Source organism: Pseudorca crassidens, chromosome 19 (genome assembly GCF_039906515.1).
Source record: "Pseudorca crassidens isolate mPseCra1 chromosome 19, mPseCra1.hap1, whole genome shotgun sequence".
Classification (NCBI taxonomy): domain Eukaryota; kingdom Metazoa; phylum Chordata; class Mammalia; order Artiodactyla; family Delphinidae; genus Pseudorca; species Pseudorca crassidens.
In genome coordinates, this window is record NC_090314.1 from 24,541,526 (window position 1) to 24,563,458 (window position 21,933).

The following is a 21,933-nucleotide window of genomic DNA, read 5'->3' on the forward strand; positions in this document are numbered from 1 at the left end:
CAGACTCCGCCGCGGGCCCAGTTGCCGTCCTTTCGGCCCGCGAGCCCCTCGACCTGCACCTGGCCGCCCCCACCGGCGCCCAGCCCCGGCGCCGCCACCTGTGTGCCGGTGTGTCCCTCCACAGCTCCCTCCGACAAAAGCCCCGCCCCACCACCACCCCGCCCCTCTGGCGTGTCACCGCGGCCGGGTGCGGGAGCGGGATCGAGGGCAGGGGCCGCTTCCCCGGGCCTGCCGGCCACCAGGGGCGGGGTCCTGAGCTCGGCGGGGGGTGTGGGGGCAAGGGTGGCCTTGCCGGGGCTGAGGGGCCGTGGCGACTCAATGGTGGCTCCCGGTGGCTTCGGGCCGGCTGCTGTCGGGCAGGAGGGCCGGCCCGGGCTGCGGCCGGGCTGCGCCTAGCGCCGCGTGGGCGGGCAGGGCCGATGCCCAAGGGACCGCGGGCCCCGGGCCCTGAAGCCTCCGGGGCCACGTCCCTGTGAGCGACGTGCGGGATCTTGGGCGGGGCGCCAAGCGCCGAAGGGTTTGCTGGGTCAGGGCCGCCCTGGGCTGGGAGGTGGTCGCCAAACCCTCCGCCGCCGCCCGATACCCGAGACCTCCGTTCCCCCTGCCTGGGCGGGCGAGGGGGCCCTGCCGGGGCGGGCTGGCCGCCAGGCTGGCGTTAAGGCGCCAGCGCCAGCGAAACTGGGCCTCAAGAGGCCGCCCGCGGCCCCCCACCCCCGTCTACGGCCATACCACCCTGAACGCGCCCGATCTCGTCTGATCTCGGAAGCTAAGCAGGGTCGGGCCTGGTTAGTACTTGGATGGGAGACCGCCTGGGAATACCGGGTGCTGTAGGCTTTTTGCCTCCCGCTCCGCCCGCCTTCTCCTTTACTCGCCCGCGGCGGGGGGGCCGCCGGCTCCGCCCCCGCCGAGCCCCGCTGCAGGCAGTAGGCAAGGTGGTTTACCTGCCCGAGCAGGAAGCTTGGGCGATGGCAGAAGTGGGAAGAAACTCTTGAGCACAGGTTCTTGGGATCCACGGAGCAGCGCATGCACATGCAATGGGTGCCTACACAGCTGGCTTGCTTGTCTGTGGGGAAAGGCGAGATGGGTCAGGGCCTGGGTTCCTGAGGGGCTGAGAATCAAGGCAGGGATAGAAGAAAGGGGACAGGCCCACATCCCCTGAACCCACGCCGGCGCCCACTCACCTTTGTGGAAAATACGATTGAAAAGTGCCCGCAAGAATCTCTTCAGATGCCTCCAGAGTTGAGGGAAGAAGGGGAGGGGGGAGGCCGGGAGCAGGGTGAGCCCTGAAATCCAACCCTTGTCCGGTCACACCCCAGCAGCCCTCCCACCTCAGCCCCTTCAAGACCCCAGGGCTCCCCCAGCCGCGCTGCACAGATCCTGCCCTGACCATAGTCACCATGTTGATCCCCACGTTGAGCAAGATGAAGCTGACCGGGATCAGAAGAATTGAGTATCCTTGCTCCTGGCATTTCCTGGGGATGGGGCCAGTGAACGGCTCGGCTCGGTAGTAGTTTCGCTCACCCATGGCCGTTGGTCCCAGGACTGCCTGGGCCCTCTGCCCTCCAGTTTTAACTGGGAGCCAGACTGGGTCATAATGGGGCAGGTGGTGAGGTCACAGTGAGGGAGGGGGATGAAAAGGAGGGCCCAGAGTGGCATTCCCTGGTAACCAGGGTCAGGTAAGCTGAGCCTGGACAGTCAAACAGGGCCCGGTGGCCGGCATACATCCCCTCGAGCGGTCATTCATTCGCTCACCGCCCGCTGACTCACTTGTTCAAATGACACATTGCGTCTCTTGGCCCCTCTTGAGACTAGGAAGACCTTGGCCTCAGAGGCCTGCTGAAGGCCTGGCTGGAGTCCAGAGCCTCAGCCTTCTTCATGCCCTTCACTGGGCCTGGAGCTGGACCTGCCCAGATGTGGAACCTCCCAGTTTGGAAGCAACTTCTTGTATGAGGCTCTCTGTGGACAGGGACAGCTGAGACACAGAGGAGGTGCCCAGAGACCAGGGGTTTGGAGTCTGCAGCTGCAGATGTACTTAGTGCATGGTATAGGACCAGGAGGGGCCTGCTGGCAGAGCTGTGGCCACTAAACCAAAGGGACCCTCAGGCCAAGAAGGGGACACTGGCTTCTTATTGCAGGAAGCCAAGCGCAGGGACCCAGGCTGGCAGAAGTAGTGGCGCTTCCAAGCCACAGACCACCAATGTTTCCTGGACTCTGGCGCTCTTTATTCCTCTCTCCATGCCCTGCCGCCCCCTGCCCCTGCCCCCATTTGCTGCTGGTAAGTTCATTTTCCCAGTCTGGCTCCCGTGCAGAGAGGGCCTGGAGGCCGAGGTGGAAGGTAGCAGCGAGTTGGCCCGCGCTTGGCCCTCCTGCGGTTGCCGCTTCAGCACCAGACTGTCATACACCTGGTAGTTGGCATTGCCTCCCGGGTTCCGGCTGAGTGGCATGAAGGTGGGCGGGGGTGGAGGGTGCTCGGTAGCCTGGACGTCGGGCAGGAGGTGAGAGGGGCGGAGGAGCAGCGCTGAGCTGGGAGCCGGGGCCCGCTGGTCCGAGGCCTCGGCCAGTACCGTGAGGGAGGCGGAGGTGGCCACAGGGCGCCGCCGCAAGGGCAGGATCTCAGCCCATTCGGCCGCCGGGTGCCGCACCTCGTGGGGATCGCGGGAGTAATCCAAGTGTCCCGCGGAGGGATGCAGGCTGCGGTTGGACTCGCTGTGAGCACAGCTGGGGAGGCTACGTCTGTGGGCCGGTGGGGTGTCACGCTACCAGGCGTCGGGCCGGTAGACCCGAGGCACCAGAGCGGATGGAGGCTCAGAGCCCTCCAGACCCAGACTCCGCCGCGGGCCCAGTTGCCGTCCTTTCGGCCCGCGAGCCCCTCGACCTGCACCTGGCCTCCCCCACCGGCGCCCAGCCCCGGCGCCGCCACCTGTGTGCCGGTGTGTCCCTCCACAGCTCCCTCCGACAAAAGCCCCGCCCCACCACCACCCCGCCCCTCTGACGTGTCACCGCGGCCGGGTGCGGGTGCGGGATCGAGGGCAGGGGCCACTTCCCCGGGCCTGCCGGCCACCAGGGGCGGGGTCCTGAGCTCGGTGGGGGGTGTGGGGGCAAGGGTGGCCTTGCCGGGGCTGAGGGGCCGTGGCGACTCAATGGTGGCTCCCAGTGGCTTCGGGCCAGCTGCTGTCGGGCAGAAGGGCCGGCCCGGGCTGCGGTCGGGCTGCGCCTAGCGCCGCGTGGGCGGGCAGGGCCGATGCCCAAGGGACCGCGGGCCCCGGGCCCTGAAGCCTCCGGGGCCACGTCCCTGTGAGCGACGTGCGGGATCTTGGGCGGGGCGCCAAGCGCCGAAGGGTTTGCTGGGTCAGGGCCGCCCTGGGCTGGGAGGTGGTCGCCAAACCCTCCGCCGCCGCCCGATACCCGAGACCTCCGTTCCCCCTGCCTGGGCGGGCGAGGGGGCCCTGCCGGGGCGGGCTGGCCGCCAGGCTGGCGTTAAGGCGCCAGCGCCAGCGAAACTGGGCCTCAAGAGGCCGCCCGCGGCCCCCCGCCCCCGTCTACGGCCATACCACCCTGAACGCGCCCGATCTCGTCTGATCTCGGAAGCTAAGCAGGGTCGGGCCTGGTTAGTACTTGGATGGGAGACCGCCTGGGAATACCGGTTGCTGTAGGCTTTTTGCCTCCCGCTGCGCCCGCCTTCTCCTTTACTCGCCCGCGGCGGGGGCCGCCGGCTCCGCCCCCGCCGGGCCGCGCTGCAGGCCCCACCTCCTCAGGCCCCTCCCACCACGGCGCGCGCCCGCGGGGGCGCTCCCCGCCGGCCCGGCCGGCTAGGCGGCCAGAAGGCGGCCCTGGAAGGCAGTCGCACCCCAGACGCTCCCGGGGTGGCTGGCCCGGACCCAGACTCCGCCGCGGGCCCAGTTGCCGTCCTTTCGGCCCGCGAGCCCCTCGACCTGCACCTGGCCGCCCCCACCGGCGCCCAGCCCCGGCGCCGCCACCTGTGTGCCGGTGTGTCCCTCCACAGCTCCCTCCGACAAAAGCCCCGCCCCACCACCACCCCGCCCCTCTGGCGTGTCACCGCGGTTGGGTGCGGGAGCGGGATCGAGGGCAGGGGCCGCTTCCCCGGGCCTGCCGGCCACCAGGGGCGGGGTCCTGAGCTCGGCGGGGGGTGTGGGGGCAAGGGTGGCCTTGCCGGGGCTGAGGGGCCGTGGCGACTCAATGGTGGCTCCCGGTGGCTTCGGGCCGGCTGCTGTCGGGCAGGAGGGCCGGCCCGGGCTGCGGCCGGGCTGCGCCTAGCGCCGCGTGGGCGGGCAGGGCCGATGCCCAAGGGACCGCGGGCCCCGGGCCCTGAAGCCTCCGGGGCCACGTCCCTGTGAGCGACGTGCGGGATCTTGGGCGGGGCGCCAAGCGCCGAAGGGTTTGCTGGGTCAGGGCCGCCCTGGGCTGGGAGGTGGTCGCCAAACCCTCCGCCGCCGCCCGATACCCGAGACCTCCGTTCCCCCTGCCTGGGCGGGCGAGGGGGCCCTGCCGGGGCGGGCCGGCCGCAAGGCTGGCGTTAAGGCGCCAGCGCCAGCGAAACTGGGCCTCAAGAGGCCGCCCGCGGCCCCCCGCCCCCGTCTACGGCCATACCACCCTGAACGCGCCCGATCTCGTCTGATCTCGGAAGCTAAGCAGGGTCGGGCCTGGTTAGTACTTGGATGGGAGACCGCCTGGGAATACCGGGTGCTGTAGGCTTTTTGCCTCCCGCTCCGCCCGCCTTCTCCTCTACTCGCCCGCGGCTGGGGCCGCCGGCTCCGCCCCCGCCGGGCCGCGCTGCAGGCCCCACCTCCTCAGGCCCCTCCCACCACGGCGCGCGCTGGCGGGGGCGCTTCCCGCCGGCCCGGCCGGCTAGGCGGCCAGAAGGCGGCCCTGGAAGGCAGTCGCACCCCAGACGCTCCCGGGGTGGCTGGCCCGGACCCAGACTCCGCCTCGGGCCCAGTTGCCGTCCTTTCGGCCCGCGAGCCCCTCGACCTGCACCTGGCCGCCCCCACCGGCGCCCAGCCCCGGCGCCGCCACCTGTGTGCCGGTGTGTCCCTCCACAGCTCCCTCCGACAAAAGCCCCGCCCCACCACCACCCCGCCCCTCTGGCGTGTCACCGCGGTTGGGTGCGGGAGCGGGATCGAGGGCAGGGGCCGCTTCCCCGGGCCTGCCGGCCACCAGGGGCGGGGTCCTGAGCTCGGCGGGGGGTGTGGGGGCAAGGGTGGCCTTGCCGGGGCTGAGGGGCCGTGGCGACTCAATGGTGGCTCCCGGTGGCTTCGGGCCGGCTGCTGTCGGGCAGGAGGGCCGGCCCGGGCTGCGGCCGGGCTGCGCCTAGCGCCGCGTGGGCGGGCAGGGCCGATGCCCAAGGGACCGCGGGCCCCGGGCCCTGAAGCCTCCGGGGCCACGTCCCTGTGAGCGACGTGCGGGATCTTGGGCGGGGCGCCAAGCGCCGAAGGGTTTGCTGGGTCAGGGCCGCCCTGGGCTGGGAGGTGGTCGCCAAACCCTCCGCCGCCGCCCGATACCCGAGACCTCCGTTCCCCCTGCCTGGGCGGGCGAGGGGGCCCTGCCGGGGCGGGCCGGCCGCAAGGCTGGCGTTAAGGCGCCAGCGCCAGCGAAACTGGGCCTCAAGAGGCCGCCCGCGGCCCCCCGCCCCCGTCTACGGCCATACCACCCTGAACGCGCCCGATCTCGTCTGATCTCGGAAGCTAAGCAGGGTCGGGCCTGGTTAGTACTTGGATGGGAGACCGCCTGGGAATACCGGGTGCTGTAGGCTTTTTGCCTCCCGCTCCGCCCGCCTTCTCCTCTACTCGCCCGCGGCTGGGGCCGCCGGCTCCGCCCCCGCCGGGCCGCGCTGCAGGCCCCACCTCCTCAGGCCCCTCCCACCACGGCGCGCGCCGGCGGGGGCGCTCCCCGCCGGCCCGGCCGGCCAGGCGGCCAGAAGGCGGCCCTGGAAGGCAGCCGCACCCCAGACGCTCCCGGGGTGGCTGGCCCGGACCCAGACTCCGCCGCGGGCCCAGTGGCCGTCCTTTCGGCCCGCGAGCCCCTCGACCTGCACCTGGCCGCCCCCACCGGCGCCCAGCCCCGGCGCCGCCACCTGTGTGCCGGTGTGTCCCTCCACAGCTCCCTCCGACAAAAGCCCCGCCCCACCACCACCCCGCCCCTCTGGCGTGTCACTGCGGCCGGGTGCGGGAGCGGGATCGAGGGCAGGGGCCGCTTCCCCGGGCCTGCCGGCCACCAGGGGCGGGGTCCTGAGCTCGGCGGGGGGTGTGGGGGCAAGGGTGGCCTTGCCGGGGCTGAGGGGCCGTGGCGACTCAATGGTGGCTCCCGGTGGCTTCGGGCCGGCTGCTGTCGGGCAGGAGGGCCGGCCCGGGCTGCGGCCGGGCTGCGCCTAGCGCCGCGTGGGCGGGCAGGGCCGATGCCCAAGGGACCGCGGGCCCCGGGCCCTGAAGCCTCCGGGGCCACGTCCCTGTGAGCGACGTGCGGGATCTTGGGCGGGGCGCCAAGCGCCGAAGGGTTTGCTGGGTCAGGGCCGCCCTGGGCTGGGAGGTGGTCGCCAAACCCTCCGCCGCCGCCCGATACCCGAGACCTCCGTTCCCCCTGCCTGGGCGGGCGAGGGGGCCCTGCCGGGGCGGGCTGGCCGCCAGGCTGGCGTTAAGGCGCCAGCGCCAGCGAAACTGGGCCTCAAGAGGCCGCCCGCGGCCCCCCGCCCCCGTCTACGGCCATACCACCCTGAACGCGCCCGATCTCGTCTGATCTCGGAAGCTAAGCAGGGTCGGGCCTGGTTAGTACTTGGATGGGAGACCGCCTGGGAATACCGGGTGCTGTAGGCTTTTTGCCTCCCGCTCCGCCCGCCTTCTCCTTTACTCGCCCGCGGCGGGGGGGCCGCCGGCTCCGCCCCCGCCGAGCCCCGCTGCAGGCAGTAGGCAAGGTGGTTTACCTGCCCGAGCAGGAAGCTTGGGCGATGGCAGAAGTGGGAAGAAACTCTTGAGCACAGGTTCTTGGGATCCACGGAGCAGCGCATGCACATGCGATGGGTGCCTACACAGCTGGCTTGCTTGTCTGTGGGGAAAGGCGAGATGGGTCAGGGCCTGGGTTCCTGAGGGGCTGAGAATCAAGGCAGGGATAGAAGAAAGGGGACAGGCCCACATCCCCTGAACCCACGCCGGCGCCCACTCACCTTTGTGGAAAATACGATTGAAAAGTGCCCGCAAGAATCTCTTCAGATGCCTCCAGAGTTGAGGGAAGAAGGGGAGGGGGGAGGCCGGGAGCAGGGTGAGCCCTGAAATCCAACCCTTGTCCGGTCACACCCCAGCAGCCCTCCCACCTCAGCCCCTTCAAGACCCCAGGGCTCCCCCAGCCGCGCTGCACAGATCCTGCCCTGACCATAGTCACCATGTTGATCCCCACGTTGAGCAAGATGAAGCTGACCAGGATCAGAAGAATTGAGTATCCTTGCTCCTGGCATTTCCTGGGGATGGGGCCAGTGAACGGCTCGGCTCGGTAGTAGTTTCGCTCACCCATGGCCGTTGGTCCCAGGACTGCCTGGGCCCTCTGCCCTCCAGTTTTAACTGGGAGCCAGACTGGGTCATAATGGGGCAGGTGGTGAGGTCACAGTGAGGGAGGGGGATGAAAAGGAGGGCCCAGAGTGGCATTCCCTGGTAACCAGGGTCAGGTAAGCTGAGCCTGGACAGTCAAACAGGGCCCGGTGGCCGGCATACATCCCCTCGAGCGGTCATTCATTCGCTCACCGCCCGCTGACTCACTTGTTCAAATGACACATTGCGTCTCTTGGCCCCTCTTGAGACTAGGAAGACCTTGGCCTCAGAGGCCTGCTGAAGGCCTGGCTGGAGTCCAGAGCCTCAGCCTTCTTCATGCCCTTCACTGGGCCTGGAGCTGGACCTGCCCAGATGTGGAACCTCCCAGTTTGGAAGCAACTTCTTGTATGAGGCTCTCTGTGGACAGGGACAGCTGAGACACAGAGGAGGTGCCCAGAGACCAGGGGTTTGGAGTCTGCAGCTGCAGATGTACTTAGTGCATGGTATAGGACCAGGAGGGGCCTGCTGGCAGAGCTGTGGCCACTAAACCAAAGGGACCCTCAGGCCAAGAAGGGGACACTGGCTTCTTATTGCAGGAAGCCAAGCGCAGGGACCCAGGCTGGCAGAAGTAGTGGCGCTTCCAAGCCACAGACCACCAATGTTTCCTGGACTCTGGCGCTCTTTATTCCTCTCTCCATGCCCTGCCGCCCCCTGCCCCTGCCCCCATTTGCTGCTGGTAAGTTCATTTTCCCAGTCTGGCTCCCGTGCAGAGAGGGCCTGGAGGCCGAGGTGGAAGGTAGCAGCGAGTTGGCCCGCGCTTGGCCCTCCTGCGGTTGCCGCTTCAGCACCAGACTGTCATACACCTGGTAGTTGGCATTGCCTCCCGGGTTCCGGCTGAGTGGCATGAAGGTGGGCGGGGGTGGAGGGTGCTCGGTAGCCTGGACGTCGGGCAGGAGGTGAGAGGGGCGGAGGAGCAGCGCTGAGCTGGGAGCCGGGGCCCGCTGGTCCGAGGCCTCGGCCAGTACCGTGAGGGAGGCGGAGGTGGCCACAGGGCGCCGCCGCAAGGGCAGGATCTCAGCCCATTCGGCCGCCGGGTGCCGCACCTCGTGGGGATCGCGGGAGTAATCCAAGTGTCCCGCGGAGGGATGCAGGCTGCGGTTGGACTCGCTGTGAGCACAGCTGGGGAGGCTACGTCTGTGGGCCGGTGGGGTGTCACGCTACCAGGCGTCGGGCCGGTAGACCCGAGGCACCAGAGCGGATGGAGGCTCAGAGCCCTCCAGACCCAGACTCCGCCGCGGGCCCAGTTGCCGTCCTTTCGGCCCGCGAGCCCCTCGACCTGCACCTGGCCTCCCCCACCGGCGCCCAGTCCCGGCGCCGCCACCTGTGTGCCGGTGTGTCCCTCCACAGCTCCCTCCGACAAAAGCCCCGCCCCACCACCACCCCGCCCCTCTGGCGTGTCACCGCGGCCGGGTGCGGGAGCGGGATCGAGGGCAGGGGCCGCTTCCCCGGGCCTGCCGGCCACCAGGGGCGGGGTCCTGAGCTCGGCGGGGGGTGTGGGGGCAAGGGTGGCCTTGCCGGGGCTGAGGGGCCGTGGCGACTCAATGGTGGCTCCCGGTGGCTTCGGGCCGGCTGCTGTCGGGCAGGAGGGCCGGCCCGGGCTGCGGCCGGGCTGCGCCTAGCGCCGCGTGGGCGGGCAGGGCCGATGCCCAAGGGACCGCGGGCCCCGGGCCCTGAAGCCTCCGGGGCCACGTCCCTGTGAGCGACGTGCGGGATCTTGGGCGGGGCGCCAAGCGCCGAAGGGTTTGCTGGGTCAGGGCCGCCCTGGGCTGGGAGGTGGTCGCCAAACCCTCCGCCGCCGCCCGATACCCGAGACCTCCGTTCCCCCTGCCTGGGCGGGCGAGGGGGCCCTGCCGGGGCGGGCTGGCCGCCAGGCTGGCGTTAAGGCGCCAGCGCCAGCGAAACTGGGCCTCAAGAGGCCGCCCGCGGCCCCCCACCCCCGTCTACGGCCATACCACCCTGAACGCGCCCGATCTCGTCTGATCTCGGAAGCTAAGCAGGGTCGGGCCTGGTTAGTACTTGGATGGGAGACCGCCTGGGAATACCGGGTGCTGTAGGCTTTTTGCCTCCCGCTCCGCCCGCCTTCTCCTTTACTCGCCCGCGGCGGGGGGGCCGCCGGCTCCGCCCCCGCCGAGCCCCGCTGCAGGCAGTAGGCAAGGTGGTTTACCTGCCCGAGCAGGAAGCTTGGGCGATGGCAGAAGTGGGAAGAAACTCTTGAGCACAGGTTCTTGGGATCCACGGAGCAGCGCATGCACATGCAATGGGTGCCTACACAGCTGGCTTGCTTGTCTGTGGGGAAAGGCGAGATGGGTCAGGGCCTGGGTTCCTGAGGGGCTGAGAATCAAGGCAGGGATAGAAGAAAGGGGACAGGCCCACATCCCCTGAACCCACGCCGGCGCCCACTCACCTTTGTGGAAAATACGATTGAAAAGTGCCCGCAAGAATCTCTTCAGATGCCTCCAGAGTTGAGGGAAGAAGGGGAGGGGGGAGGCCGGGAGCAGGGTGAGCCCTGAAATCCAACCCTTGTCCGGTCACACCCCAGCAGCCCTCCCACCTCAGCCCCTTCAAGACCCCAGGGCTCCCCCAGCCGCGCTGCACAGATCCTGCCCTGACCATAGTCACCATGTTGATCCCCACGTTGAGCAAGATGAAGCTGACCGGGATCAGAAGAATTGAGTATCCTTGCTCCTGGCATTTCCTGGGGATGGGGCCAGTGAACGGCTCGGCTCGGTAGTAGTTTCGCTCACCCATGGCCGTTGGTCCCAGGACTGCCTGGGCCCTCTGCCCTCCAGTTTTAACTGGGAGCCAGACTGGGTCATAATGGGGCAGGTGGTGAGGTCACAGTGAGGGAGGGGGATGAAAAGGAGGGCCCAGAGTGGCATTCCCTGGTAACCAGGGTCAGGTAAGCTGAGCCTGGACAGTCAAACAGGGCCCGGTGGCCGGCATACATCCCCTCGAGCGGTCATTCATTCGCTCACCGCCCGCTGACTCACTTGTTCAAATGACACATTGCGTCTCTTGGCCCCTCTTGAGACTAGGAAGACCTTGGCCTCAGAGGCCTGCTGAAGGCCTGGCTGGAGTCCAGAGCCTCAGCCTTCTTCATGCCCTTCACTGGGCCTGGAGCTGGACCTGCCCAGATGTGGAACCTCCCAGTTTGGAAGCAACTTCTTGTATGAGGCTCTCTGTGGACAGGGACAGCTGAGACACAGAGGAGGTGCCCAGAGACCAGGGGTTTGGAGTCTGCAGCTGCAGATGTACTTAGTGCATGGTATAGGACCAGGAGGGGCCTGCTGGCAGAGCTGTGGCCACTAAACCAAAGGGACCCTCAGGCCAAGAAGGGGACACTGGCTTCTTATTGCAGGAAGCCAAGCGCAGGGACCCAGGCTGGCAGAAGTAGTGGCGCTTCCAAGCCACAGACCACCAATGTTTCCTGGACTCTGGCGCTCTTTATTCCTCTCTCCATGCCCTGCCGCCCCCTGCCCCTGCCCCCATTTGCTGCTGGTAAGTTCATTTTCCCAGTCTGGCTCCCGTGCAGAGAGGGCCTGGAGGCCGAGGTGGAAGGTAGCAGCGAGTTGGCCCGCGCTTGGCCCTCCTGCGGTTGCCGCTTCAGCACCAGACTGTCATACACCTGGTAGTTGGCATTGCCTCCCGGGTTCCGGCTGAGTGGCATGAAGGTGGGCGGGGGTGGAGGGTGCTCGGTAGCCTGGACGTCGGGCAGGAGGTGAGAGGGGCGGAGGAGCAGCGCTGAGCTGGGAGCCGGGGCCCGCTGGTCCGAGGCCTCGGCCAGTACCGTGAGGGAGGCGGAGGTGGCCACAGGGCGCCGCCGCAAGGGCAGGATCTCAGCCCATTCGGCCGCCGGGTGCCGCACCTCGTGGGGATCGCGGGAGTAATCCAAGTGTCCCGCGGAGGGATGCAGGCTGCGGTTGGACTCGCTGTGAGCACAGCTGGGGAGGCTACGTCTGTGGGCCGGTGGGGTGTCACGCTACCAGGCGTCGGGCCGGTAGACCCGAGGCACCAGAGCGGATGGAGGCTCAGAGCCCTCCAGACCCAGACTCCGCCGCGGGCCCAGTTGCCGTCCTTTCGGCCCGCGAGCCCCTCGACCTGCACCTGGCCTCCCCCACCGGCGCCCAGCCCCGGCGCCGCCACCTGTGTGCCGGTGTGTCCCTCCACAGCTCCCTCCGACAAAAGCCCCGCCCCACCACCACCCCGCCCCTCTGACGTGTCACCGCGGCCGGGTGCGGGTGCGGGATCGAGGGCAGGGGCCACTTCCCCGGGCCTGCCGGCCACCAGGGGCGGGGTCCTGAGCTCGGTGGGGGGTGTGGGGGCAAGGGTGGCCTTGCCGGGGCTGAGGGGCCGTGGCGACTCAATGGTGGCTCCCAGTGGCTTCGGGCCAGCTGCTGTCGGGCAGAAGGGCCGGCCCGGGCTGCGGTCGGGCTGCGCCTAGCGCCGCGTGGGCGGGCAGGGCCGATGCCCAAGGGACCGCGGGCCCCGGGCCCTGAAGCCTCCGGGGCCACGTCCCTGTGAGCGACGTGCGGGATCTTGGGCGGGGCGCCAAGCGCCGAAGGGTTTGCTGGGTCAGGGCCGCCCTGGGCTGGGAGGTGGTCGCCAAACCCTCCGCCGCCGCCCGATACCCGAGACCTCCGTTCCCCCTGCCTGGGCGGGCGAGGGGGCCCTGCCGGGGCGGGCCGGCCGCAAGGCTGGCGTTAAGGCGCCAGCGCCAGCGAAACTGGGCCTCAAGAGGCCGCCCGCGGCCCCCCGCCCCCGTCTACGGCCATACCACCCTGAACGCGCCCGATCTCGTCTGATCTCGGAAGCTAAGCAGGGTCGGGCCTGGTTAGTACTTGGATGGGAGACCGCCTGGGAATACCGGGTGCTGTAGGCTTTTTGCCTCCCGCTCCGCCCGCCTTCTCCTCTACTCGCCCGCGGCTGGGGCCGCCGGCTCCGCCCCCGCCGGGCCGCGCTGCAGGCCCCACCTCCTCAGGCCCCTCCCACCACGGCGCGCGCCGGCGGGGGCGCTCCCCGCCGGCCCGGCCGGCCAGGCGGCCAGAAGGCGGCCCTGGAAGGCAGCCGCACCCCAGACGCTCCCGGGGTGGCTGGCCCGGACCCAGACTCCGCCGCGGGCCCAGTTGCCGTCCTTTCGGCCCGCGAGCCCCTCGACCTGCACCTGGCCGCCCCCACCGGCGCCCAGCCCCGGCGCCGCCACCTGTGTGCCGGTGTGTCCCTCCACAGCTCCCTCCGACAAAAGCCCCGCCCCACCACCACCCCGCCCCTCTGGCGTGTCACCGCGGCCGGGTGCGGGAGCGGGATCGAGGGCAGGGGCCGCTTCCCCGGGCCTGCCGGCCACCAGGGGCGGGGTCCTGAGCTCGGCGGGGGGTGTGGGGGCAAGGGTGGCCTTGCCGGGGCTGAGGGGCCGTGGCGACTCAATGGTGGCTCCCGGTGGCTTCGGGCCGGCTGCTGTCGGGCAGGAGGGCCGGCCCGGGCTGCGGCCGGGCTGCGCCTAGCGCCGCGTGGGCGGGCAGGGCCGATGCCCAAGGGACCGCGGGCCCCGGGCCCTGAAGCCTCCGGGGCCACGTCCCTGTGAGCGACGTGCGGGATCTTGGGCGGGGCGCCAAGCGCCGAAGGGTTTGCTGGGTCAGGGCCGCCCTGGGCTGGGAGGTGGTCGCCAAACCCTCCGCCGCCGCCCGATACCCGAGACCTCCGTTCCCCCTGCCTGGGCGGGCGAGGGGGCCCTGCCGGGGCGGGCTGGCCGCCAGGCTGGCGTTAAGGCGCCAGCGCCAGCGAAACTGGGCCTCAAGAGGCCGCCCGCGGCCCCCCACCCCCGTCTACGGCCATACCACCCTGAACGCGCCCGATCTCGTCTGATCTCGGAAGCTAAGCAGGGTCGGGCCTGGTTAGTACTTGGATGGGAGACCGCCTGGGAATACCGGGTGCTGTAGGCTTTTTGCCTCCCGCTCCGCCCGCCTTCTCCTTTACTCGCCCGCGGCGGGGGGGCCGCCGGCTCCGCCCCCGCCGAGCCCCGCTGCAGGCAGTAGGCAAGGTGGTTTACCTGCCCGAGCAGGAAGCTTGGGCGATGGCAGAAGTGGGAAGAAACTCTTGAGCACAGGTTCTTGGGATCCACGGAGCAGCGCATGCACATGCAATGGGTGCCTACACAGCTGGCTTGCTTGTCTGTGGGGAAAGGCGAGATGGGTCAGGGCCTGGGTTCCTGAGGGGCTGAGAATCAAGGCAGGGATAGAAGAAAGGGGACAGGCCCACATCCCCTGAACCCACGCCGGCGCCCACTCACCTTTGTGGAAAATACGATTGAAAAGTGCCCGCAAGAATCTCTTCAGATGCCTCCAGAGTTGAGGGAAGAAGGGGAGGGGGGAGGCCGGGAGCAGGGTGAGCCCTGAAATCCAACCCTTGTCCGGTCACACCCCAGCAGCCCTCCCACCTCAGCCCCTTCAAGACCCCAGGGCTCCCCCAGCCGCGCTGCACAGATCCTGCCCTGACCATAGTCACCATGTTGATCCCCACGTTGAGCAAGATGAAGCTGACCGGGATCAGAAGAATTGAGTATCCTTGCTCCTGGCATTTCCTGGGGATGGGGCCAGTGAACGGCTCGGCTCGGTAGTAGTTTCGCTCACCCATGGCCGTTGGTCCCAGGACTGCCTGGGCCCTCTGCCCTCCAGTTTTAACTGGGAGCCAGACTGGGTCATAATGGGGCAGGTGGTGAGGTCACAGTGAGGGAGGGGGATGAAAAGGAGGGCCCAGAGTGGCATTCCCTGGTAACCAGGGTCAGGTAAGCTGAGCCTGGACAGTCAAACAGGGCCCGGTGGCCGGCATACATCCCCTCGAGCGGTCATTCATTCGCTCACCGCCCGCTGACTCACTTGTTCAAATGACACATTGCGTCTCTTGGCCCCTCTTGAGACTAGGAAGACCTTGGCCTCAGAGGCCTGCTGAAGGCCTGGCTGGAGTCCAGAGCCTCAGCCTTCTTCATGCCCTTCACTGGGCCTGGAGCTGGACCTGCCCAGATGTGGAACCTCCCAGTTTGGAAGCAACTTCTTGTATGAGGCTCTCTGTGGACAGGGACAGCTGAGACACAGAGGAGGTGCCCAGAGACCAGGGGTTTGGAGTCTGCAGCTGCAGATGTACTTAGTGCATGGTATAGGACCAGGAGGGGCCTGCTGGCAGAGCTGTGGCCACTAAACCAAAGGGACCCTCAGGCCAAGAAGGGGACACTGGCTTCTTATTGCAGGAAGCCAAGCGCAGGGACCCAGGCTGGCAGAAGTAGTGGCGCTTCCAAGCCACAGACCACCAATGTTTCCTGGACTCTGGCGCTCTTTATTCCTCTCTCCATGCCCTGCCGCCCCCTGCCCCTGCCCCCATTTGCTGCTGGTAAGTTCATTTTCCCAGTCTGGCTCCCGTGCAGAGAGGGCCTGGAGGCCGAGGTGGAAGGTAGCAGCGAGTTGGCCCGCGCTTGGCCCTCCTGCGGTTGCCGCTTCAGCACCAGACTGTCATACACCTGGTAGTTGGCATTGCCTCCCGGGTTCCGGCTGAGTGGCATGAAGGTGGGCGGGGGTGGAGGGTGCTCGGTAGCCTGGACGTCGGGCAGGAGGTGAGAGGGGCGGAGGAGCAGCGCTGAGCTGGGAGCCGGGGCCCGCTGGTCCGAGGCCTCGGCCAGTACCGTGAGGGAGGCGGAGGTGGCCACAGGGCGCCGCCGCAAGGGCAGGATCTCAGCCCATTCGGCCGCCGGGTGCCGCACCTCGTGGGGATCGCGGGAGTAATCCAAGTGTCCCGCGGAGGGATGCAGGCTGCGGTTGGACTCGCTGTGAGCACAGCTGGGGAGGCTACGTCTGTGGGCCGGTGGGGTGTCACGCTACCAGGCGTCGGGCCGGTAGACCCGAGGCACCAGAGCGGATGGAGGCTCAGAGCCCTCCAGACCCAGACTCCGCCGCGGGCCCAGTTGCCGTCCTTTCGGCCCGCGAGCCCCTCGACCTGCACCTGGCCTCCCCCACCGGCGCCCAGCCCCGGCGCCGCCACCTGTGTGCCGGTGTGTCCCTCCACAGCTCCCTCCGACAAAAGCCCCGCCCCACCACCACCCCGCCCCTCTGACGTGTCACCGCGGCCGGGTGCGGGTGCGGGATCGAGGGCAGGGGCCACTTCCCCGGGCCTGCCGGCCACCAGGGGCGGGGTCCTGAGCTCGGTGGGGGGTGTGGGGGCAAGGGTGGCCTTGCCGGGGCTGAGGGGCCGTGGCGACTCAATGGTGGCTCCCAGTGGCTTCGGGCCAGCTGCTGTCGGGCAGAAGGGCCGGCCCGGGCTGCGGTCGGGCTGCGCCTAGCGCCGCGTGGGCGGGCAGGGCCGATGCCCAAGGGACCGCGGGCCCCGGGCCCTGAAGCCTCCGGGGCCACGTCCCTGTGAGCGACGTGCGGGATCTTGGGCGGGGCGCCAAGCGCCGAAGGGTTTGCTGGGTCAGGGCCGCCCTGGGCTGGGAGGTGGTCGCCAAACCCTCCGCCGCCGCCCGATACCCGAGACCTCCGTTCCCCCTGCCTGGGCGGGCGAGGGGGCCCTGCCGGGGCGGGCTGGCCGCCAGGCTGGCGTTAAGGCGCCAGCGCCAGCGAAACTGGGCCTCAAGAGGCCGCCCGCGGCCCCCCGCCCCCGTCTACGGCCATACCACCCTGAACGCGCCCGATCTCGTCTGATCTCGGAAGCTAAGCAGGGTCGGGCCTGGTTAGTACTTGGATGGGAGACCGCCTGGGAATACCGGTTGCTGTAGGCTTTTTGCCTCCCGCTGCGCCCGCCTTCTCCTTTACTCGCCCGCGGCGGGGGCCGCCGGCTCCGCCCCCGCCGGGCCGCGCTGCAGGCCCCACCTCCTCAGGCCCCTCCCACCACGGCGCGCGCCCGCGGGGGCGCTCCCCGCCGGCCCGGCCGGCTAGGCGGCCAGAAGGCGGCCCTGGAAGGCAGTCGCACCCCAGACGCTCCCGGGGTGGCTGGCCCGGACCCAGACTCCGCCGCGGGCCCAGTTGCCGTCCTTTCGGCCCGCGAGCCCCTCGACCTGCACCTGGCCGCCCCCACCGGCGCCCAGCCCCGGCGCCGCCACCTGTGTGCCGGTGTGTCCCTCCACAGCTCCCTCCGACAAAAGCCCCGCCCCACCACCACCCCGCCCCTCTGGCGTGTCACCGCGGTTGGGTGCGGGAGCGGGATCGAGGGCAGGGGCCGCTTCCCCGGGCCTGCCGGCCACCAGGGGCGGGGTCCTGAGCTCGGCGGGGGGTGTGGGGGCAAGGGTGGCCTTGCCGGGGCTGAGGGGCCGTGGCGACTCAATGGTGGCTCCCGGTGGCTTCGGGCCGGCTGCTGTCGGGCAGGAGGGCCGGCCCGGGCTGCGGCCGGGCTGCGCCTAGCGCCGCGTGGGCGGGCAGGGCCGATGCCCAAGGGACCGCGGGCCCCGGGCCCTGAAGCCTCCGGGGCCACGTCCCTGTGAGCGACGTGCGGGATCTTGGGCGGGGCGCCAAGAGCCGAAGGGTTTGCTGGGTCAGGGCCGCCCTGGGCTGGGAGGTGGTCGCCAAACCCTCCGCCGCCGCCCGATACCCGAGACCTCCGTTCCCCCTGCCTGGGCGGGCGAGGGGGCCCTGCCGGGGCGGGCCGGCCGCAAGGCTGGCGTTAAGGCGCCAGCGCCAGCGAAACTGGGCCTCAAGAGGCCGCCCGCGGCCCCCCACCCCCGTCTACGGCCATACCACCCTGAACGCGCCCGATCTCGTCTGATCTCGGAAGCTAAGCAGGGTCGGGCCTGGTTAGTACTTGGATGGGAGACCGCCTGGGAATACCGGGTGCTGTAGGCTTTTTGCCTCCCGCTCCGCCCGCCTTCTCCTTTACTCGCCCGCGGCGGGGGGGCCGCCGGCTCCGCCCCCGCCGAGCCCCGCTGCAGGCAGTAGGCAAGGTGGTTTACCTGCCCGAGCAGGAAGCTTGGGCGATGGCAGAAGTGGGAAGAAACTCTTGAGCACAGGTTCTTGGGATCCACGGAGCAGCGCATGCACATGCAATGGGTGCCTACACAGCTGGCTTGCTTGTCTGTGGGGAAAGGCGAGATGGGTCAGGGCCTGGGTTCCTGAGGGGCTGAGAATCAAGGCAGGGATAGAAGAAAGGGGACAGGCCCACATCCCCTGAACCCACGCCGGCGCCCACTCACCTTTGTGGAAAATACGATTGAAAAGTGCCCGCAAGAATCTCTTCAGATGCCTCCAGAGTTGAGGGAAGAAGGGGAGGGGGGAGGCCGGGAGCAGGGTGAGCCCTGAAATCCAACCCTTGTCCGGTCACACCCCAGCAGCCCTCCCACCTCAGCCCCTTCAAGACCCCAGGGCTCCCCCAGCCGCGCTGCACAGATCCTGCCCTGACCATAGTCACCATGTTGATCCCCACGTTGAGCAAGATGAAGCTGACCGGGATCAGAAGAATTGAGTATCCTTGCTCCTGGCATTTCCTGGGGATGGGGCCAGTGAACGGCTCGGCTCGGTAGTAGTTTCGCTCACCCATGGCCGTTGGTCCCAGGACTGCCTGGGCCCTCTGCCCTCCAGTTTTAACTGGGAGCCAGACTGGGTCATAATGGGGCAGGTGGTGAGGTCACAGTGAGGGAGGGGGATGAAAAGGAGGGCCCAGAGTGGCATTCCCTGGTAACCAGGGTCAGGTAAGCTGAGCCTGGACAGTCAAACAGGGCCCGGTGGCCGGCATACATCCCCTCGAGCGGTCATTCATTCGCTCACCGCCCGCTGACTCACTTGTTCAAATGACACATTGCGTCTCTTGGCCCCTCTTGAGACTAGGAAGACCTTGGCCTCAGAGGCCTGCTGAAGGCCTGGCTGGAGTCCAGAGCCTCAGCCTTCTTCATGCCCTTCACTGGGCCTGGAGCTGGACCTGCCCAGATGTGGAACCTCCCAGTTTGGAAGCAACTTCTTGTATGAGGCTCTCTGTGGACAGGGACAGCTGAGACACAGAGGAGGTGCCCAGAGACCAGGGGTTTGGAGTCTGCAGCTGCAGATGTACTTAGTGCATGGTATAGGACCAGGAGGGGCCTGCTGGCAGAGCTGTGGCCACTAAACCAAAGGGACCCTCAGGCCAAGAAGGGGACACTGGCTTCTTATTGCAGGAAGCCAAGCGCAGGGACCCAGGCTGGCAGAAGTAGTGGCGCTTCCAAGCCACAGACCACCAATGTTTCCTGGACTCTGGCGCTCTTTATTCCTCTCTCCATGCCCTGCCGCCCCCTGCCCCTGCCCCCATTTGCTGCTGGTAAGTTCATTTTCCCAGTCTGGCTCCCGTGCAGAGAGGGCCTGGAGGCCGAGGTGGAAGGTAGCAGCGAGTTGGCCCGCGCTTGGCCCTCCTGCGGTTGCCGCTTCAGCACCAGACTGTCATACACCTGGTAGTTGGCATTGCCTCCCGGGTTCCGGCTGAGTGGCATGAAGGTGGGCGGGGGTGGAGGGTGCTCGGTAGCCTGGACGTCGGGCAGGAGGTGAGAGGGGCGGAGGAGCAGCGCTGAGCTGGGAGCCGGGGCCCGCTGGTCCGAGGCCTCGGCCAGTACCGTGAGGGAGGCGGAGGTGGCCACAGGGCGCCGCCGCAAGGGCAGGATCTCAGCCCATTCGGCCGCCGGGTGCCGCACCTCGTGGGGATCGCGGGAGTAATCCAAGTGTCCCGCGGAGGGATGCAGGCTGCGGTTGGACTCGCTGTGAGCACAGCTGGGGAGGCTACGTCTGTGGGCCGGTGGGGTGTCACGCTACCAGGCGTCGGGCTGGTAGACCCGAGGCACCAGAGCGGATGGAGGCTCAGAGCCCTCCAGACCCAGACTCCGCCGCGGGCCCAGTTGCCGTCCTTTCGGCCCGCGAGCCCCTCGACCTGCACCTGGCCTCCCCCACCGGCGCCCAGCCCCGGCGCCGCCACCTGTGTGCCGGTGTGTCCCTCCACAGCTCCCTCCGACAAAAGCCCCGCCCCACCACCACCCCGCCCCTCTGACGTGTCACCGCGGCCGGGTGCGGGTGCGGGATCGAGGGCAGGGGCCACTTCCCCGGGCCTGCCGGCCACCAGGGGCGGGGTCCTGAGCTCGGTGGGGGGTGTGGGGGCAAGGGTGGCCTTGCCGGGGCTGAGGGGCCGTGGCGACTCAATGGTGGCTCCCAGTGGCTTCGGGCCAGCTGCTGTCGGGCAGAAGGGCCGGCCCGGGCTGCGGTCGGGCTGCGCCTAGCGCCGCGTGGGCGGGCAGGGCCGATGCCCAAGGGACCGCGGGCCCCGGGCCCTGAAGCCTCCGGGGCCACGTCCCTGTGAGCGACGTGCGGGATCTTGGGCGGGGCGCCAAGCGCCGAAGGGTTTGCTGGGTCAGGGCCGCCCTGGGCTGGGAGGTGGTCGCCAAACCCTCCGCCGCCGCCCGATACCCGAGACCTCCGTTCCCCCTGCCTGGGCGGGCGAGGGGGCCCTGCCGGGGCGGGCCGGCCGCAAGGCTGGCGTTAAGGCGCCAGCGCCAGCGAAACTGGGCCTCAAGAGGCCGCCCGCGGCCCCCCGCCCCCGTCTACGGCCATACCACCCTGAACGCGCCCGATCTCGTCTGATCTCGGAAGCTAAGCAGGGTCGGGCCTGGTTAGTACTTGGATGGGAGACCGCCTGGGAATACCGGGTGCTGTAGGCTTTTTGCCTCCCGCTCCGCCCGCCTTCTCCTCTACTCGCCCGCGGCTGGGGCCGCCGGCTCCGCCCCCGCCGGGCCGCGCTGCAGGCCCCACCTCCTCAGGCCCCTCCCACCACGGCGCGCGCCGGCGGGGGCGCTCCCCGCCGGCCCGGCCGGCCAGGCGGCCAGAAGGCGGCCCTGGAAGGCAGCCGCACCCCAGACGCTCCCGGGGTGGCTGGCCCGGACCCAGACTCCGCCGCGGGCCCAGTTGCCGTCCTTTCGGCCCGCGAGCCCCTCGACCTGCACCTGGCCGCCCCCACCGGCGCCCAGCCCCGGCGCCGCCACCTGTGTGCCGGTGTGTCCCTCCACAGCTCCCTCCGACAAAAGCCCCGCCCCACCACCACCCCGCCCCTCTGGCGTGTCACCGCGGCCGGGTGCGGGAGCGGGATCGAGGGCAGGGGCCGCTTCCCCGGGCCTGCCGGCCACCAGGGGCGGGGTCCTGAGCTCGGCGGGGGGTGTGGGGGCAAGGGTGGCCTTGCCGGGGCTGAGGGGCCGTGGCGACTCAATGGTGGCTCCCGGTGGCTTCGGGCCGGCTGCTGTCGGGCAGGAGGGCCGGCCCGGGCTGCGGCCGGGCTGCGCCTAGCGCCGCGTGGGCGGGCAGGGCCGATGCCCAAGGGACCGCGGGCCCCGGGCCCTGAAGCCTCCGGGGCCACGTCCCTGTGAGCGACGTGCGGGATCTTGGGCGGGGCGCCAAGCGCCGAAGGGTTTGCTGGGTCAGGGCCGCCCTGGGCTGGGAGGTGGTCGCCAAACCCTCCGCCGCCGCCCGATACCCGAGACCTCCGTTCCCCCTGCCTGGGCGGGCGAGGGGGCCCTGCCGGGGCGGGCTGGCCGCCAGGCTGGCGTTAAGGCGCCAGCGCCAGCGAAACTGGGCCTCAAGAGGCCGCCCACGGCCCCCCGCCCCCGTCTACGGCCATACCACCCTGAACGCGCCCGATCTCGTCTGATCTCGGAAGCTAAGCAGGGTCGGGCCTGGTTAGTACTTGGATGGGAGACCGCCTGGGAATACCGGTTGCTGTAGGCTTTTTGCCTCCCGCTGCGCCCGCCTTCTCCTTTACTCGCCCGCGGCGGGGGCCGCCGGCTCCGCCCCCGCCGGGCCGCGCTGCAGGCCCCACCTCCTCAGGCCCCTCCCACCACGGCGCGCGCCCGCGGGGGCGCTCCCCGCCGGCCCGGCCGGCTAGGCGGCCAGAAGGCGGCCCTGGAAGGCAGTCGCACCCCAGACGCTCCCGGGGTGGCTGGCCCGGACCCAGACTCCGCCGCGGGCCCAGTTGCCGTCCTTTCGGCCCGCGAGCCCCTCGACCTGCACCTGGCCGCCCCCACCGGCGCCCAGCCCCGGCGCCGCCACCTGTGTGCCGGTGTGTCCCTCCACAGCTCCCTCCGACAAAAGCCCCGCCCCACCACCACCCCGCCCCTCTGGCGTGTCACCGCGGTTGGGTGCGGGAGCGGGATCGAGGGCAGGGGCCGCTTCCCCGGGCCTGCCGGCCACCAGGGGCGGGGTCCTGAGCTCGGCGGGGGGTGTGGGGGCAAGGGTGGCCTTGCCGGGGCTGAGGGGCCGTGGCGACTCAATGGTGGCTCCCGGTGGCTTCGGGCCGGCTGCTGTCGGGCAGGAGGGCCGGCCCGGGCTGCGGCCGGGCTGCGCCTAGCGCCGCGTGGGCGGGCAGGGCCGATGCC

The 21,933-nt window shown here is 69.9% G+C and overlaps 12 non-coding genes across 12 annotated transcripts; all 12 read left to right on the forward strand.

Annotated features, from left to right (window-relative positions):
• The first annotated feature begins 715 nt into the window (after positions 1-715).
• On the forward strand, positions 716-834 carry LOC137214161 (5S ribosomal RNA). The gene has a single exon (XR_010938782.1). It is a non-coding gene; the product is annotated as a 5S ribosomal RNA (ribosomal RNA).
• Positions 835-3,537: 2,703 nt separating this feature from the next.
• Positions 3,538-3,656, forward strand: LOC137213597 (5S ribosomal RNA). Its single transcript, XR_010938232.1, has one exon. It is a non-coding gene; the product is annotated as a 5S ribosomal RNA (ribosomal RNA).
• Positions 3,657-4,594: 938 nt separating this feature from the next.
• Positions 4,595-4,713, forward strand: LOC137214162 (5S ribosomal RNA). The gene has a single exon (XR_010938783.1). It is a non-coding gene; the product is annotated as a 5S ribosomal RNA (ribosomal RNA).
• A 938-nt stretch (positions 4,714-5,651) lies between these two features.
• Positions 5,652-5,770, forward strand: LOC137214164 (5S ribosomal RNA). Its single transcript, XR_010938785.1, has one exon. It is a non-coding gene; the product is annotated as a 5S ribosomal RNA (ribosomal RNA).
• A 938-nt stretch (positions 5,771-6,708) lies between these two features.
• On the forward strand, positions 6,709-6,827 carry LOC137214165 (5S ribosomal RNA). The gene has a single exon (XR_010938787.1). It is a non-coding gene; the product is annotated as a 5S ribosomal RNA (ribosomal RNA).
• A 2,703-nt stretch (positions 6,828-9,530) lies between these two features.
• Positions 9,531-9,649, forward strand: LOC137214166 (5S ribosomal RNA). Its single transcript, XR_010938788.1, has one exon. It is a non-coding gene; the product is annotated as a 5S ribosomal RNA (ribosomal RNA).
• Positions 9,650-12,352: 2,703 nt separating this feature from the next.
• On the forward strand, positions 12,353-12,471 carry LOC137214167 (5S ribosomal RNA). Its single transcript, XR_010938789.1, has one exon. It is a non-coding gene; the product is annotated as a 5S ribosomal RNA (ribosomal RNA).
• Positions 12,472-13,409: 938 nt separating this feature from the next.
• LOC137214168 (5S ribosomal RNA) lies at positions 13,410-13,528 on the forward strand. The gene has a single exon (XR_010938790.1). It is a non-coding gene; the product is annotated as a 5S ribosomal RNA (ribosomal RNA).
• Positions 13,529-16,231: 2,703 nt separating this feature from the next.
• Positions 16,232-16,350, forward strand: LOC137213598 (5S ribosomal RNA). Its single transcript, XR_010938233.1, has one exon. It is a non-coding gene; the product is annotated as a 5S ribosomal RNA (ribosomal RNA).
• Positions 16,351-17,288: 938 nt separating this feature from the next.
• On the forward strand, positions 17,289-17,407 carry LOC137214170 (5S ribosomal RNA). Its single transcript, XR_010938792.1, has one exon. It is a non-coding gene; the product is annotated as a 5S ribosomal RNA (ribosomal RNA).
• Positions 17,408-20,110: 2,703 nt separating this feature from the next.
• Positions 20,111-20,229, forward strand: LOC137214172 (5S ribosomal RNA). The gene has a single exon (XR_010938793.1). It is a non-coding gene; the product is annotated as a 5S ribosomal RNA (ribosomal RNA).
• Positions 20,230-21,167: 938 nt separating this feature from the next.
• LOC137213599 (5S ribosomal RNA) lies at positions 21,168-21,286 on the forward strand. The gene has a single exon (XR_010938234.1). It is a non-coding gene; the product is annotated as a 5S ribosomal RNA (ribosomal RNA).
• Positions 21,287-21,933: the final 647 nt, after the last annotated feature.